Genomic DNA, 18,214 nt, shown 5'->3' on the forward strand with positions numbered 1-18,214 from the left:
GTTTACTGTTCCATTAGTCATTGCTACAGTGGGAATTTGACAAAATTCTCTTGATCAAAGTTGTTTCTTATTGTGTCTTCTTTAATCCCCTTTTTGAATCACTTCATTTAGGATTTTCTAGCTCAAGTTATGCTAATTTTAGCAAGGCTGGCCGGATTGGTATCTACCCAGAATTTATCGGCAGAATCCCATTCTAGCAGCTTTGGTGTCCTGATTTTGGTGGGCAGTTTCATTAAGTTCTGGTTAGAATTTGGAGTTATGTTCTTCATGAAAGTTGTCCTGAATTGTCTAAGCTTTCCATTGATATAAATTTCAGGTAAATTGGACTTTTCTACATTGAGTTATGACTAAATGAACAAATACTGTTCATTTGGTCATTTTGCCCAGGGTAGAATGTGTTACCTAGATTAGTTCAATTTTTAGGTCACCCTATGTTAGTTTTCTGGGCATGATTTCTTCACCAAAAATGTTGCAATATGTGTCTAGTTTCACCTCCAATTGGCCTTGCACCAATTGGAGTTACATAGCTTGAGTTATAAGCCTAAGAGCACACTGGACTAAAAGGGTCTAGAATGGACACTTGAGGCAGCCTAACCTTTGCCTTAGGTAATGTCACAAGTCACTCCAATTTCAATCAAACTACACCAAATAGTCATTAATTGACCATTAAAACATTAATTTATGCTCAATTGCATCCACCTCCAAATTTTAGTTTTAAACCCTAGCCCTAAATTTTCTATTTTCCAATTCTTGCACTAAACTCACAATTTAATGTTTTAAGGGTTAAATTCATATCAAGGGTAGCTTGCACACCTATTTAAATCAAAGAAAATCATCATAACCCTAAAAAACCATGGCTGCCAAAATTTGGGGGGAAGCATACAAGTGGTTCTCATGCAAATCTCTTATAATTTCCTACTTAAATTAAGTACCTAAGTATAAATTAAGAGGGAGAGGGAAGAACTGATCACTAACCTTAATTGAAGTTTTTTTCCAAACTTGCAAAACCTCTTTATTTCCTTTCCTTTTTGCTGCTTTTAGCTTGCTCTAGGTTCAAGGATAAATTTTAATAAAGGGAATAAGTGCATTTATGGTGAAATTGAGTGGGATTTGAAGCTTTGTTGGAAGATCAATAAAGGGAGAGGGAAGAGTGGGTCACGGCTGGATGAGGAAGAAGAAACCAGAAATTGGTTTCTTAATTTGACTCATTTTTCCCTTTTTAAAGAATTTTAATTGTGTTGTTGAATGGTGATTGGTGGAGGGCATTTTAATGACATCATAATGATGTCATAATGGGAATTTTAGTTCATTTTCATTAATTTTCTTTTCTATTCATTTTTAATTTAATTTATAGCAATATTTATTCATATTTTATGTCATATAATTTATTTATTTAATTAGACAAGTGGGCCAAAAATCATCTCTGAAGGCAAAATGACCAAAATGCTCTTTGTTTTGCCTAATGGACTAAAATTGTCTGTACCTATCGAAAAAAATTTTTAAGCATTTTCTTGGCATTCTAATGCCATCGAAACCTCAATGACTCTTCTCTGGAGTCCCAAAAATTATTTCACGAAAATTCCCCAGGGTTTAGAGCCACTAGCTGTGAAGACAGCAACTTTCCATTAGGTCACCCATTGCTAGGGCACCGGTTCATTTAATTTCATTGTATTTTATTTCTAGAATTTTTCTTTGATTTTTCTTACCATTATTTGAGTTATTTATGACTCCTCACTCTAGTCTAAATATAGTTCTAGACATTCTAGCTGTCCAGACCGACACCAATCACCAAAACAGTAGAATGTATGGACTTGCTAAAGTGAGGGTGTTACAACTCTTCCCCTTTAATTTAAATTTCATCCTCAAAATTTACCTGACTTAAGTAATTGAGGAGCTGCTACCTCCTTGCTTCTTCACTTCCTTGAATTGCCTCATCAATGTATGGGTTTGGCTCCTCTCTAGCCTCCATGGCATAAACCTATGGTGCCACCCTGACTTTGGGCCTTTTGATCGCCTCAGAAACAATCTTCTATGAAATATCAGCCGTCTCAGCTCTACTAGGTCTTCTACCCCTTTGTATTATGGGGGCAGATCTATCATTTTGTGTTGGAGCTGTCAAATCACTCCTCTGTGGGCAATCTCTTATGAAATGATCCATAGCCCCACACTTGAAACACTCCCCCTTTAACAGTCGATATTCCCATCTATGTCTCCTACCATAGTGCATACATTTTAGCACTGGGGCTGATCCCCTTGTTACTATGCCCAGGGAGCTAGCTACAGATATCCCAAACTAGCCTCTCTGGCCCTGTGTCTAGTCCTATGAACCCTTAAGCTTCTTACTATCAGTCAATATAATTGACTGCCCTGATCCAAACTCCCTCTTATGCTGTCTATCTTTACTGCTCTATTCACTTGCTCTAACCCTTTCCACTTTTAGTGCTCCTTCAACCAGTTTTGCAAAATCCAAAATCCCCAAAGCTGTTATCATAATTTTGATATTATCATTTAGCCCCTCTTTAAACCTTCTGCACCTCTCTGTTTCTATGGGGACTATCTCCCTCCCATATCTACTCAGTCTCATAAATTCTCTCTGATATTCTGCTACGGTCAGCTGTCTCTGCCTCAAACTAATGAACTCTCTTCTTCTATTTGCTAGATACACACTTTCAATGTACTTCTTCTTGAACTCCATAAGGAAGAACTCTTAAGTTATTTGCTCTGGGGGCACCACACTAGATACTGTGTCCCACCACCGATAGGCATCATCTTGGAGTAGGGACATAGCACCCTCTAGGTTCTGCTCTGGGGTGCAATGGAGTTGCTTCAGTACCCTTATGGTTCGGTCTAGCCAATTCTCAGCCACCACTGGGTCATCTTCTTTCTTACCCATGAAATCCATAGCCCCAAATTTTTGAGCTTTTCTAGATGTGACTTCTATTATAGAGGTGGTGGTGGTGGCATAACTCTGATCATTTTTCTTAAGAATTCTGGCATTTGCTGAAACATAGCCGGCGAAGGCTATCCAGGCACTTCTGGTGCTAGTGGAGCAGGTTCCCCTTTGCCTCCAGCTTCTGCCTCCAGCTTCAACCACTGGTGGAGCATGACTCTCTACCTCTTCATCGACTGCTTTCTGCGATGAAGGGTCCACAACCTAACCAAAATAAGAAAAAAAAAGATCTGTATTAGTGTCACCTTGACTCTTACAAATGGAATTCATGGTATGTGAAGGAACAGAAGCATGAAAAAACACAAGTTTATACCATTGAATTCAAAAATTTTCACCTAGGGTCACATGCATCATGCAAGATTTATTTTTATCTATTTGATTTCAATGATAAACAACATATTAAAACTCTTTTAATGTGTTTTTGGATCTGTATTTGCCATTTAAGATTTTAAAATTAATCAGATTAATTTTAGAACCCTAGATTAAATAAAAAACGATTACACTAACCTCTTGATGCACTGCAGCGTGTCTGCGCCTTTGAGATTTGTCTTCAGAACACCAGATGTTGTCCCTCTAGTTTATCCACACCAAGAACACCTATGGCAGCCCTTGAACAGCTTCTAAAGTTTTTTCTATTAATTAGAAATTCAAGTTCTGCCTTTTAAGAGATTAGAGATATAAACAAGACACTAGAAACGATTTCTAGTGTTCTTAATTCAAGAGATTGATGTCTAATCTTTTTGAATTGATGAGAGATGAAGAAGAATAGATGGAGAGCCTCAAAATGGCGTGACAAAGTAGAGGAGTGGCTGCTGGTTGTTTTTCTTTTTCATAACAACACTTATATAGCTAGGTTAACACATTAAACCCTTGTCACATGTCACCCTTTGATTAGCTCTAGGTTTAAGTGACCCAATCACATTGTGCCAAGTGTCAAACTTATATTTAATCTTGATTTTAATCATCTTACATGATTAAAAAACATTTGGCAAGCTTATGTGTAATCCCATGTGTCACCATCTCATGGTGCCACGTGTCATACTGTGAAATGACCAAAATGCCCCTGTGTCTTAATTTTGAGTTCTCAACCCAAAATAATTATTTTTCTTCTTCTAATTTATATCAAATATAAATTAATTAATTAATCTATATTAATTAATTTCTCATTAATTAAATTCATATTTAAACACTTTAAATATAAATTTAACTTATACTATACATCCAATAATCTAGATTTGGTTTCAAGTCATGCTAAGGACTTTGCAATTTAATTGCAAACCAAACCTATTTAATTAATCAATTAAACTCTTTAATTAATTAATTAAATCGTATTTAAATAGGTGATAACTTGTGTATGTGTGTGACTTACTAGGCTCATCACTAATTGGCAATGACACATGATATCAACTCTTAATATCATCAGAACTCTTTCTTACCATAAATGATTTCTCTAAATCATTTTATGAACCTCATAGACCATGGTTAATACCTAGCATAGCATGCCATGGCCACCCAATTAGTAATAAGGTTTACCTTAAATGAACCTATAATCATATGTTACCATGCACTAGAATCTCTCTGTTACAAAATCCCAACTCAAGTTGGAGTCATGGTTTATGTCAAACTCCATTTGCTATGAATATTATGTTCTCTTTTAATTCCAGTTCTTGATTAAAAAGATTTTCTCATCAGAAACTCTTTTCTGAATAAATCTATCTGTCCTAGCCAGGAACTTGAGACATCAAGAACAATTAAATGAACATATGATTTTATCTCTATTTACTTAGAGGAACAGATTCCATCTTAATCAACACCTACCTCCATATATAACTAGTAGGTGCCAACAGATGCCCATATACCCATACATAGTACAAGTATGAAAGTAGTATCAAACTCAAACTACCTATATACAAGATAACTGTGCTATCTCAGGTCTAAAGATTATATGCACTGATATGATTTATGACAAAACATTGACAAGAGTAAACTCCATGTGCTTGTCATAAGTGTCACTGGTTCGGCCTACTTATCATTTATAAGTGCCTATCATGTTAGTTATATGGCATGAAACTCACCATTCCATCTTATTTATATCTCATATAAATAACTTGGGAATAGATATGAATACAATCTTTCTGGATAAGTCATGTCCTTGTTATGAAGTATCCTTGATTGTGAACCTATTTGTGATACTTTGTGCTAGAAATATTGTCACTCATATTCTTAACAACTTAAGAATAATATTTCTAATAAAATATCAATGGACATTTTCTATTACACATAAATATATTATGTAAACGGAAAAGTGGAAATACCTTTTATTAATAAAAAAAATGTACAAGATACATACTAAATGATATGCTCTAGAGCATACTACCAATAATCTCCCACTAGCACTAGAGCCATTCATTACAATATCTTAGACCTATCTTCTCAAGATGTCCGTCTAACTGAGTCTGTGACATAGGCTTAGTGATAGCACTGTCACTAACCTTCTCATATACACATGGCTCATCCTCATTTTTGATAAAACCAAAGGATTTAATGGCTTCATCAAAACGGATGTTCCAACTCCTCGAAGCTTGTTTCAACCCATAAATGGATCGCCTTAGCTTGCATACCTTGGAACCATCTTGGGATTCAAAACTCCTAGGTTGTTCCATGAAAATGTTTTCTTCAATGTATCCATTGAGAAAAGCTGTTTTGACATCCATCTGCCAAATCTCATAATCATAGTATGCAGCTATTGCTAATAAAATCCTAATTGATTTAAGCATGGCAACAGGCGAGAAAATCTCCTCATAGTCGACTCCTTGCCTTTGGCGAAACCCTTTCGCTACTAGCCTTGCCTTATAGGTTTCTACCTTTCCATCAGAACCAATTTTCTTCTTGAAAGCCCATTTGTACCCTATAGGTACAATACCTTCAAGTGGGTCAACAAGATCCCAAACTTCATTCTTATACATGGAATCAATCTCGGATTTCATAGCATCAATCCATTTTGAAGAGTCTATATCTGATATAGCTTATTCATAGGTAAGTGAATCATTTCCATGATCTACTTCTTCATGAATAGACAACTCTTGTTCTTATTCATAAAGAAAACCATATCTCACTGGTGGGTGAGATACCCTAGTTGTTCTACGAGGAACAGCTGTAGATGTTTCATCAACGGGTATAGGTTGACTAGATGGATCTATATCCATCTGATCTGTTGGTTGGTCAGAATTCTCCAATTCTAACTTTATTTTCCTTCCTTTGCCTCCTTCCTGAATAAACTGTTTTTCAAGAAATGTGGCATCTCTACTTATCATAACCTTTTGTGAAGTAGGCAAATAAAAATAATATCCAAAACTATCTTTTGGATATTCAACAAATTGACCTTTTTCTGATCTGGTCTCCAATTTATCAGTGTTCATCTTTTTGATATAAGCTCAACAACCCCAAATCTTAACATGCTTAAGACTTGGTTTTCTTCCATGCCATATCTCATAAGGTGTGGAAGAAACTGATTTTGATGGAATCCTATTCAGAATATACAAAGCTGATTCTAATGCAAATCCCCAAAAGAAGATTGGCATATCAGTATAGCTCATCATACTACGTACCATATCCAATAGGGTATGATTTCTCCTTTCAGATACACCATTCAGCTGTGGCGTTCCTGGACGAGTCAGCTGAGAAACAATGCTATGCTCTCTCAAGTATTCATCAAATTCAGTACTCAAATATTCACCTCCATGATCTGATCAAAGAGCTTTAATACTCTTTCCTGTTTGATTTTCTACTTCAGATTTAAATTCTTTAAACTTTTCAAAGGATTCATGCAAATACCCAAATCTTGATTTATCATCAGTAAAGGTAATAAAATAATGAAAGCCCCCTCTAGCCATTTTTTAAATGGACCACATACATTACTATGTATTAGTTCCAAAATATTTTCAGCTCTTAGCCCTTGTCCAACAAAGGGTGATCTAGTCATTTTGCCCTGAAGGCAAGATTCATTAGTTGGAGTAAGCTCAGAGCCCAATAAGGATAGAATCCCTATTTTCTCCAGTTTTGCAATCCTATCTTCTGTAACATGATATAATCTTAAGTGCCAAATATATTTTGAACTTGAGTTGGTTTTCACCATGGCATCGCATTCTTTTAGATCACTTGCATTTAATTTGAGTTTGTCATTATTATACAAATAATAAAGGCCATCATTCATATAACCCGAACCAACATATTTATTTCCAAAATAAATATTGCGAACATCATCTGTGAATTGAAATTCATAGCCATTTCTAGTCAAACTAGATATAGAAATGATGTTCTTAAAAGCATCAGGTACATATAAAATATTATCCAAACACAAAACATGTCCAAACATGTAAAAAGATTTAGATCCTATGGCTAAAGCTTCAACAGTTGTGCCATTGCCAATCTGGACTCTAATATCTTGAGAACGCAAGTTGCTACTATTTGCTAGTTCCTGCATATAATTAGAAATGTGAGAATTGGCACCAGTATCTAAAACCCAAGCTGTAGATGAACTATGAGTATCATCAGAATCTAAATAACAAGATATGGACATACCTTCCGAAGGTGTATCCTTCTTGTCCTTCAGAGAAGCAAGATACTCTGGGCAGTTCCTTTTCCAGTGCCCATCCTTTTGGCAGTGGAAACACTTTCCTTTGCCTCCATCAGCTTTAGTCTTCCTTTTCCATTCAGCTATTTTCTTGGAAGGAACAGGAATCTGAGGTTTCTTTTTCTTATTGCCCTTCTTCTTATTGGACTTTCCAGCAGAAGAAGATGCAATCAAAGCTACCTCTTTTCCTTTATTGCCCGGTATATTCTTTTGGGTAATAACCATTATGTTGAGTAAACCAGCTAAGGTGCATTCCTATTGAGTCATATGGAAATTTTTCACAAAACTCCCAAAAGACTCAAGAAGGGACTGAAGTATCAAATCCGTCTGTAGTTGAAAATCCATGTTGAAGTCAAGATGTTCTAACTGCTCAATCAGCCGAATCATCTTGTGGACATGATCCCCAACATTCTGTCCCTCAGACATCCTCATACGGAATACCTATCTAGATATCTCATACCTAGCATTCCTGCTGTGCTCACCATACAACTCTTGTAGGTAAAGGAGGATCTCACTCGCACTCAACATGTTCTCATGCTGCTTTTGTAACTCATTACTCATGGAAGCAAGCGTGTAACATTTAGCTCTCATATCATGCCCCTTCCACTTATCCAAAGTTTCATGTTCCTCTTGTGTGGCCTCTGGAGGTAAGGGACCAGGAACATTTGAATCTAGAACATATCCTATATGTTCAAGGTTCAAGACAAGTTTCAAATTTCTTAGCCAATCAGACAGATTAGGTCCTGTCAACCTATTGCGATCAAGTATGCTTGCAAGGATATTGGATGGTGCTGGTTGTTCTGTGCTCATTTTATCAGAAAATTAACTGCAGAAAATAACCAGATTAATTAGTAAATGTATCATGCAATTAACCAAAATGATTATGGTCTTTTAATCAAATTGGTCCTCCCACTAACTTAGCGAATCCTAGACTTCCAAAGTAGAAAACAGAAATCCTGGTTGGATGGATTTTTAGTGGGTGATTGAATTCTTATAATTCTATTGATCATCCTCAGGTACATCTATTATTGGAATTACAATAAACTATAAGTAAGCAACTCCTTGCCCATCACATCTCATGTGAGGTTCAATCCTTTACCTAGCCCCTAATGCTTAAAATCTCAGGTACATCTATTATTGACTTATCTTGTATTAGTTAAGTTGATCCCATTGAGTCAGTAATTATGCAAATAATTTTAATGTCCTCAGGTACATCCAATATTGGCCACCAAACTATTTTACATATTTACAACATCTCATGCTTAACAATTATTCTTAAGAAAATCTCTTAAATTAATTGCATCTTATGCAACTATTTAAAATTTCTTAAAACAATTGCCCCAATGGAGGGCCTATGTTATAATTACTTTAATTATAGCATTTCCAACTTAATCATTTGTTTGGAAGATTTTATGGTCATTCTAATTACTATTAAGGTCTCACTTTGCACATTATCCAATTAGCATACATATATCATATAATAGCATACATTCCCATACATCTCATGCATTCATGGATAAGCAATAAATATGGTATGATTATGGACTTTTTAAGGGATTCAATTCTAAGCCACCAAGAATTGAATCAGGGCATTCCTAGGTGCATTTCATTCATTCATTTTACAAGAGTTGCTGAAGGAGTACATAATCAACACTTGATCTTGAATTCCTCCCACTGGTCCCACCAATGCTCTTGACCTCCTTGAACTTCTTGCAATCCAATATTACATAGTAATCCTTGGCATACCAAGGCGAATTTACAAGAACTTAAATAAATGAAATTACAACCTAAAAATTATTACAAACTTAATAATACATGCCCAAAATAAATTAAAATAAATTAATTAATTTACAATCCCAAAGAAACATAAAAGAAATAAATCCAATCACATTGGTCTTTTATAGTCCATGATCATCCATCATACATATCACTATTTAACAATTAAATAAAACATACATACTTAAATTAAATTGAATATCTCATATTCAACTTAAAAATCCAGATTTGAATATGATTCAAATAAATTTAAAAATTCAGATTTGAATCTCATGCAAATAAATTTAAAAATTCAGATTTGAATCACATTCAAACAACTTTAAAAATTCAGATTTGAATTATATTCAAACATTTTTTAAAAAATCAGATTTGAATCACATTCAAATATTTTTTAAAAAATCAGATCTAAATTTTATTCAATCAATTTTAAAAAATCAGATTTAAATATGATTCAAACAACTTTAAAAATTCAGATTTGAATCACATTCAAACAACTTTTAAAATTCAGATTTGAATCACATTCAAACAATTTTTAAAATTCTGATTTGAATCATAATTTAATTGTGTGATAAAAATTCTAATTAAACAATTTAATTAGACAAAAAATGGATCTTAGATCATACAACAATTGCACATTAACCATCCATTTACCTTTGCACACCATTGTGGTGCATCAACCATGCGCACCATGGTGTTCATCATTTGTGCCGCCACCTTGGCTTTGCAACCAGCAATGAACTTTTGATCTCATGATCAAACACACAATTAAATCATATAAACACACAAGATTTATTTTTATCTATTTGATTTCAATGATAAACAACATATTAAAACTCTTTTAATGTGTTTTTGGATATGTATTTGCCATTTACGATTTTAAAATTAATCAGATTAATTTTAGAACCCTAGATTAAATCAAGAACGATTACACTAACTTCTTGATGCACTGCAGCGTGTTTGCGCCTTTGAGATTTGTCTTCAGGACACCAGATGTTGTCCCTCTAGTTTATCCACACCAAGAACACCTATGGCAGCCCTTGAACAGCTTCTAAAGATTTTTCTATTAATTAGAAATTCAAGTTCTGCCTTTTAAGAGATTAGAAATGTAAACAGGACACTAGAAACAATTTCTAGTGTTCCTAATTCAAGAGATTGATGGCTAATCTCTTTGAATTGATGAGAGATGAAGAAGAATAGATGGAGAGCCTCAAAATGGCATGACAAAGGAGAGCAGTGGCTACTGGTTGTTTTTCTCTTTCATAACAACGCTTATATAGCTAGGTTAACAGATTAAACCCTTGCCACATGTCACCCTTTGATTAGCTCTAGGTTTAAGTGACCCAATCACATTGTGCCAAGTGTCAAACCTATATTTAATCTTGATTTTAATCATCTTACATGATTGAAAAACATTTGGCAAGCTTATGTGTAATCCCATGTGTCACCATCTCATGGTGCCACATGTCACACTGTGAAATGACCAAAATGCCCCTGTGTCTTAATTTTGAGTTCTCAACCCAAAATAATTATTTTTCTTCTTCTAATTTATATCAAATATAAACTAATTAATTAATCTCTATTAATTAATTTCTCATTAATTAAATTCATATTTAAACACTTTAAATATAAATTTAACTTATACTGTACATCTAATAATTTAGATTTGGTTTCAAGTCATGCTACGGACTTTGCAATTTAATTACAAACCAAACCTATTTAATTAATCAATTAAACTCTTTAATTAATTAATTAAATCATATTTAAATAGGTGATAACTTGTGTATGTGTGTGACTTACTAGGCTCATCACTAATTGGCAATGAGACATGATATCAACTCTTAATATCATCAGAACTCTTTCTTACCATAAATGATTTCTCTAAATCATTTTATGAACCTCATAGACCATGGTTAACACCTAGCATAGCATGCCATGGCCACCTAATTAGTAATAAGGTTTACCTTAAATGAACCTATAATCATACGTTACCATGTACTAGAATCTCTCTGTTACAAAATCCCAACTCAAGCTGGAGTCATGATTTATGTCAAACTCCATTTGCTGTGAATATTATGTTCTTTTTTAATTCCAGTTCTTGATTAAAAAGATTTTCTCATCAGAAACTCTTTTCTGAATAAATCTATCTGTCCTAGCGAGGAACTTGAAACATCAAGAACAATTAAATGAACATAGGATTTTATCTCTATTTACTTAGAGGAACAGATTCCATCTTGATCAACACCTACCTCCATATATAACGAGTAGGAGCCAACACATGCCCATATACCCATACATAGTACAAGTATGAAAGCAGTATCAAACTCAAACTACCTATATACAAGATAACTGTGCTATCTCAGGTCTAAAGATTATATGCACTAATATGATTTATGACAAAACATTGACAAGAGTGAACTCCATGTGCTTGTCATAAGTGTCACTGGTTCGACCTACTTATCATTTATAAGTGCCTATCATGTTAGTTATATGGCATGAGACTCACCATTCCATCTTATTTATATCTCATATAAATAACTTGGTAACAAATATGAATACAATCTTTCTGGATAAGTCATGTCCTTATTATGAAGTATCCTCAATTGTGAACCTATTTATGATACTTTGTGCTAGAAATATTGTCACTCATATTCTTAACAACTTAAGAATAATATTTCTAACAAAATATCAATGGACCTTTTCTATTACACATAAATATATTATGTAAACGGAAAAGTGGAAATGCCTTTTATTAATAAAAATTTGTACAAGATACATACTAAATGATATGCTCTAAGACATACTACTAACAGTATGGACTTTATCTAGACTTAGAAATGCCTAAACCATGCTTTGATACCACTAAATGTTATACCCCTTACCCGTCTACAGTGTAGCCAAGCAAGATATGCCACAAGTGTACCAGAGCACCATATCTTATTTTATTACAATTTACCCTTTCTTAATTTGTTTATTTATTTATTTATCACTAAGTGAAATTTATGTCTTTTAATTTATTTGTTCAAATTATGAATTAATTTAAGGTTCCGAAAATTTTACAGAAAAATCTGGTAGAGTACCGGCTAAAAATGGAGAAAACAGTTCTTCGGAACCTATGAAAAATGCTCCCAAATTTTCATTCATTCCCAAACTCCAAACAATTTCAACACAAAGTCATCACAATTCATCAAATCTCAACACTTCTCAACATTTCAAACTCAAAATTTCAATTTCATTCCATGCATGAATAATTACATACTCTTATTTATAAAGAAATATTCAAATTCATTAACTCATAATATGTACAATAATTATAGAAGTTTGTCATTTACATGAAAAAATATAGATCTAATACAAAATGTAAAATACAAAATGAAGCTTAGCAATCCTACTAAATGCACTGCTGGTCGAGTTACCACAAAATGCAAAATGCAAATCCAAGTCTGATTCCCAGTCTACGGTCTACTAAGCTCGTGCTCCGTATCTCCAGTACCTACGCAATGAAAAATCCAACACGCTAAGCATTTTTATTTAGTGGTGCCATAATACAAGAAAATATAATATACAAATAAAAGTAAAAATTCCCTAGTTATTGTGCTTATAAGAAAATAAATAATTATTAAATTATTGTTTAGTTGAAGGCTAATTACATCTTATGATATTAACTCTTCCTAGCATTTTATTAATCGTTCTCATGATGATTTTGAGCCTCTTTTTACTGAAATCATTCTTGTTCTTTATCTTGATATTTAATTTCCTTACTTCCTTTAATAATCAATTCAATTATATTTATACTTTTCCATGCCCAAGTAACCAATACAAATTGACCGGATTGGATAAATGGGTAAACTAGTACTGGATAACAAGTACCTCGAGCCATCATACCATTGGTCACAATGTGTCTTCCGGTGTGTAACAGAACAGCTGATAAGCCGTCACAGAAATCGGGCACAAGGCCAAGTGTCATAATAGTGTCATAATGGCCACATAAGCCATAAATCACAGAATGGCATGATGCCATATGCAGTACTGCTATCAGAACCATATTGACATGCCAACCTATCCAAACCAATCACACTAGGCCTACTAAGGTATATTACAATTTTAAATATGAAATTCTTTGTAATTAAAGTTCAATAGTTACTATTCATCTCATTAGTCAACCAAAATGTTAACTTTTTCATAGAAAATAGGTATATTAGTCCTAATATCACCAATATACCACATTTTGTATTTTAAAATTGTTGGCATTAGTTGCCAATACCATTTCAACGCTTATTGTTTGTTATTTAAAATTTTCATATTTCATGCCTTAAGTTTACTGTTCCATTGGTCATTGCTACAGTGGGAATTTGATAAAATTCTCTTCATCAAAGTTGTTTCTTATTGTGTCTTGTTTAATCCCCTTTTTGAATCACTCCATTAAGGGTTTTCTAGCTCAAGTTATGCTAATTTTAGCAAGGCTGGCCGGATTGGTATCTATCCAGAATTTCTGGGCAGAATCCCATTCTGGCAGCTTTGGTGTCCTGATATTTGGTGGGCAGTTTCATTAAGTTCTGGTTAGAATTTGGAGTAGTGTTCTTCATGAAAGTTGTCCTAAATTGTCTAAGCTTTCCATTGATATAAATTTCAGGTCAATTGGACTTTTCTACACTGATTTATGACTAAATGAACAAACATTTGGTCATTTTGCCCAGGGCAGAATGCGTTACCCAGATTAGGTCAATTTTTAGGTCACCCTATGTTAGTTTTCTAGGCATAATTTCTTCACCAAAAATGTTGAATTATGTGTCTAGTTTCACTTTCAATTGTCCTTACACCAATTGGAGTTACATAGCTTGAGTTATAACCCCAAGAGCACACTGGACTCAAAGGGTCCAGAATGCACACTTGAGGCAGCCTAACCTTTGCCCTAGGTAATGTAATAAGTCACTCCAATTTCAGTTCAAACTACACCAAAGGTTCATTAATTGACCATTAAAAGATTAATTTATGCTCAATTGCATCCACCTCCAAATTTTAGTTTCAAACCCTAGCCCTAAATTTCAATTTTTCAATTCTTGCACTAAACTCACAATTTAATGTTTTAAGGGTTAAATTCATGTCAAGGGCAGCTTATACACTTATTTAAAATAAAGAAAATCATCACAACCCTAAGAAGACCATGGCTGCCAAAATTTGGGTGGAAGCATACAAGTGGTTCTCATGCAAATCTCTTATAATTTCCTACTTAAATTAAATACCTAAGTATAAATTAAGAGAGAGAGGGAAGAATTGGTCACTAACCTTAATTGAAGTTTTTTTTTCCAAACTTGCAAAACCTCTTTATTTCCTTTCCATTTTGCTACCTTCAGCTTGCTCTAGGTTCAAGGATAAATTTTAATGAAGGGAATAAGTGTATTCATGGTGAAATTGAGTGGGATTTGAAGCTTTGTTGGAAGATCGATGGAGGGAGAAGGAAGAGAGGGTCACGGCTGGATGAGGAAGAAGAAACTAGAAATTGGTTTCTTAATTTGACTCATTTTTCCTTTTTTAAAGAATTTTAATTGTGTTATTGAATGGTGATTGGTGGAGGGCATTTTAATGACATCATAATGATATCATAATGGGAATTTTAGTTCAATTTCATTTCTTTTCTTTTCTATTCATTTTTAATTTAATTTTTAGCAATATTTATTCATATTTTATATCATATAATTTATTTACTTAATTAGACAAGTTGGCCAAAAATCACATCTGAAGGCAAAATGATCAAAATGCCCTTTGTTTTGCTTAACGGACTAAAATTGTCTGTACCGATCTAAAAATTTTTCTAAGCATTTTCTTGGCATTCTAATGCCATCGAAACCTCAATGACTCTTCTCTGGAGTCTCAAAAATTATTTCACAAAAATTCCCTCGGGTTTAGAGCCATTAGCTATGAAGACAACAACTTCCCGTTAGGTCACCCATCGCTAGGGCACCAGGTCATTTAACTTCATTGTATTTTATTTCTAGAATTTTTCCTTGATTTTTCATGCCATTATTTGAGTTATTTATGACTCCTCACTCTAGTCTAAATATTGTTCTAGACATTCTAGCTGTCCGGACCAACACCGGTCACCAATACAATAGAATGTATGGACTTGCTAAAGTGAGGGTGTTGCAATAAATCTATGATGTATTAAAAAGTCAACATTTCTATATAAATAGTAAAGTGAATAGTAACCATTAAATAATTAAATTTGTAAAATACCCTAGTATACCTAGAATGATTGGTTTGGATAGGTTGACATACCAATAGGGTTCTGATAGCAATACTGCATCTGGTTTGATACCATTCCGTGATTTATGGCATTTAGTGCCATTTTGTAATATTATGGTCTATGACCATTCTGCTAATCTTGATACACTTGGCTTTGTGCCCAAAGATTATTATAGCTTATTAGCTATTCTGTTGCACACCTGGAGACACTTTGTGACCGATCGTGTGATAGCCCAAGGTACTTGGTATCTAGTACCAGTTTACCCGTTTATCCAGTCCGGTCAATTTGCATAGGGTACTTGAGCAACTAAATTAAGTTTTAATAAATTATTATCCAATAATGAACATAACAAGTACTAAATTGATAATATTATTAATAATTATCAAAATTTTAGGTTGCATAAAATATCAATAAAATGCCTACATATTTATTTATTTTATTTTTATTTTATGTTGGCACCACTAAGCTGTATTGCTTAGCACGTCGCTGTTTGCCACACGTAGGTACTGGAGACACCGATAGAGTGCCCAGTAAACCTCAGACTGGGTGATCAATCAAATCTGCAGTAAGTCCAGAGTCACCTCCATTACAGTGCATCTTTGGTAGGACCATTAAGTTCCTTTTTGTATTTTGTATTCTGCATTTTGTAATAGACATAAATTTTGTTTTGTAAATCATAAACTCATGTAATTATGTGTTAATGTAATTATATGTAAATTTTGTTAATTAATAAAATCTGAGTATTTCTTCATGAATCGAGCTTTAGTATGATATGAAGTAAATTGAGTTTTGAAATATTGAGATTATTGAGAAATTATGAAATTGTGTTGGTGGTTGACTAGAATTGATGATATAATTATATTTGAAGTGTTTTTGACAGGTTCAGAAGAATTGTTTTTCTAATTTATAGCCGGTACTCTACCGGATTTTCTATAAAATTTATGGAAATTCAAATTAATCACAATTTTAAATAAAGGTAATAAATGGTATGAATTTCACATAAAAGCCTTTTTAATCAATAAATAATTATTGGAAGTTGTAATAAGATAAGAGAAGGTGTTGACCCCGTGTAGCTCAAAATGAGCATTGATTTTGATGATAACAAAACTCAAAGAGAATCTATCTAACCTAACCTTAAAGTGATGTGTAGATTCTTTGTCTTATGCATAAAGAACCTTTGAAGTTGTATCTAAGAAGAAAGGATACTCAAAGGTATTTCAAGACAAATACAAAATGAGAAAAAGGCTATGGAAATCAAGACTCAAAGCAAAGGTATGAGAAGCATAGTGTTAGAGTCTTAGGTCTTTTTGTGAAAAAGAATAGATGAGAATTTAGTCATATGGAGCTCAAAAATGAAAATTTATTTTCTGATTACTTTTTCTCATCATGACCTTGAACATAACTATTGAAACATTTTTTAAAGGTCTAAATCATTTTACATTGCAAGTTGAGACATGCAGCTGTTGACTTAGTTTCCTAACTGGTTTGCTAAAATTTTCGGTTTGCTAATGTGTTTGCTAAAAAAATTAGTTTACTAACCAGTTTGCTGACTGCTCCTAAAATTTTATTAGTTTGCTAACTGACCAGAGCTGCTCAACTTCGCACAAAAGGACAAAATAACGGCTATTTTGTCTTGGGCAGTGTGTATAACGTTCCAAAAGGGTTTCAAACGGTCTAAAATGATTTGGGACTATAAATACACATTCTTCACTTCATTTACACTTAATGAAAGCTTACATTTGAACTCCAACATTGATTTTTCATTTATTGCTTTCATTCAAGAGCTTTAAAGATTTTGAGCTTCCATTGGCAAATCAACTCATCTCTTCTTTATAGTTTGATTTGTATTGAGTAAGAGTGAGTGTTGAAATATTGAATTGCATTTAAGAGAGGTTGTACAAGCACCTATTGAAGCTTGGGAGTGTGAGTGCTTGAGCTAGCACTTGTGAAGGTGTCAAGCTACCTTTGTAAAAGCTTGGTGTTGAGAAATTGTAAAGGGCTTTTGGTCTCTTGCCTTCAAAAGAGCAAATAGTGGAAAGAAGACTCAAAGAGGGTTCTTTGAGAGAGTGGATGTAGGCTAGTTAAGCCGAACCACTATAAAAATCCTTGTGTTTGATTTCTCTAACCCTTACTTCCTTACTTTTGTGCAATTTTAAATTTTCCTCATATACATGATATTGAATGTTGGTTAAATAGATTGAGTTGATAAATTTGTTGACATTTTGAGTGACTTGAGAAATTGGTTGTATATTGTATGATAAATGCTTTGTTAGATATTGCCATATAAATTGATTGAGGCTTGAATTGAAACTTAGGAACACATTGTTGAAGCACATATTACTTTTATTTTACATAGAGAAACACCTAGTTGAACAAAGCCACAATTTTTCATTAGGCTACAAGCAAGGGCCGAAAAATTGTTAAAGTCCAATTCACCCCCCTCTTGGACTATTTTGGGACAACAAATTGGTATCAGAGCCTGGTTCTCTTGCTTAGGGTCTTACAACCTTAGAGTGATCCACAATGGCTAGTTCATCTAGTAATTCTGCCGGTATACCCGCACCATTAGTTGAAGGCTACTCAATCACTAGACCACCACTCTTTAATGGCACTA

The sequence above is a fragment of the Hevea brasiliensis genome, chromosome 15, assembly GCF_030052815.1.
Source record: "Hevea brasiliensis isolate MT/VB/25A 57/8 chromosome 15, ASM3005281v1, whole genome shotgun sequence".
Lineage (NCBI taxonomy): Eukaryota > Viridiplantae > Streptophyta > Magnoliopsida > Malpighiales > Euphorbiaceae > Hevea > Hevea brasiliensis.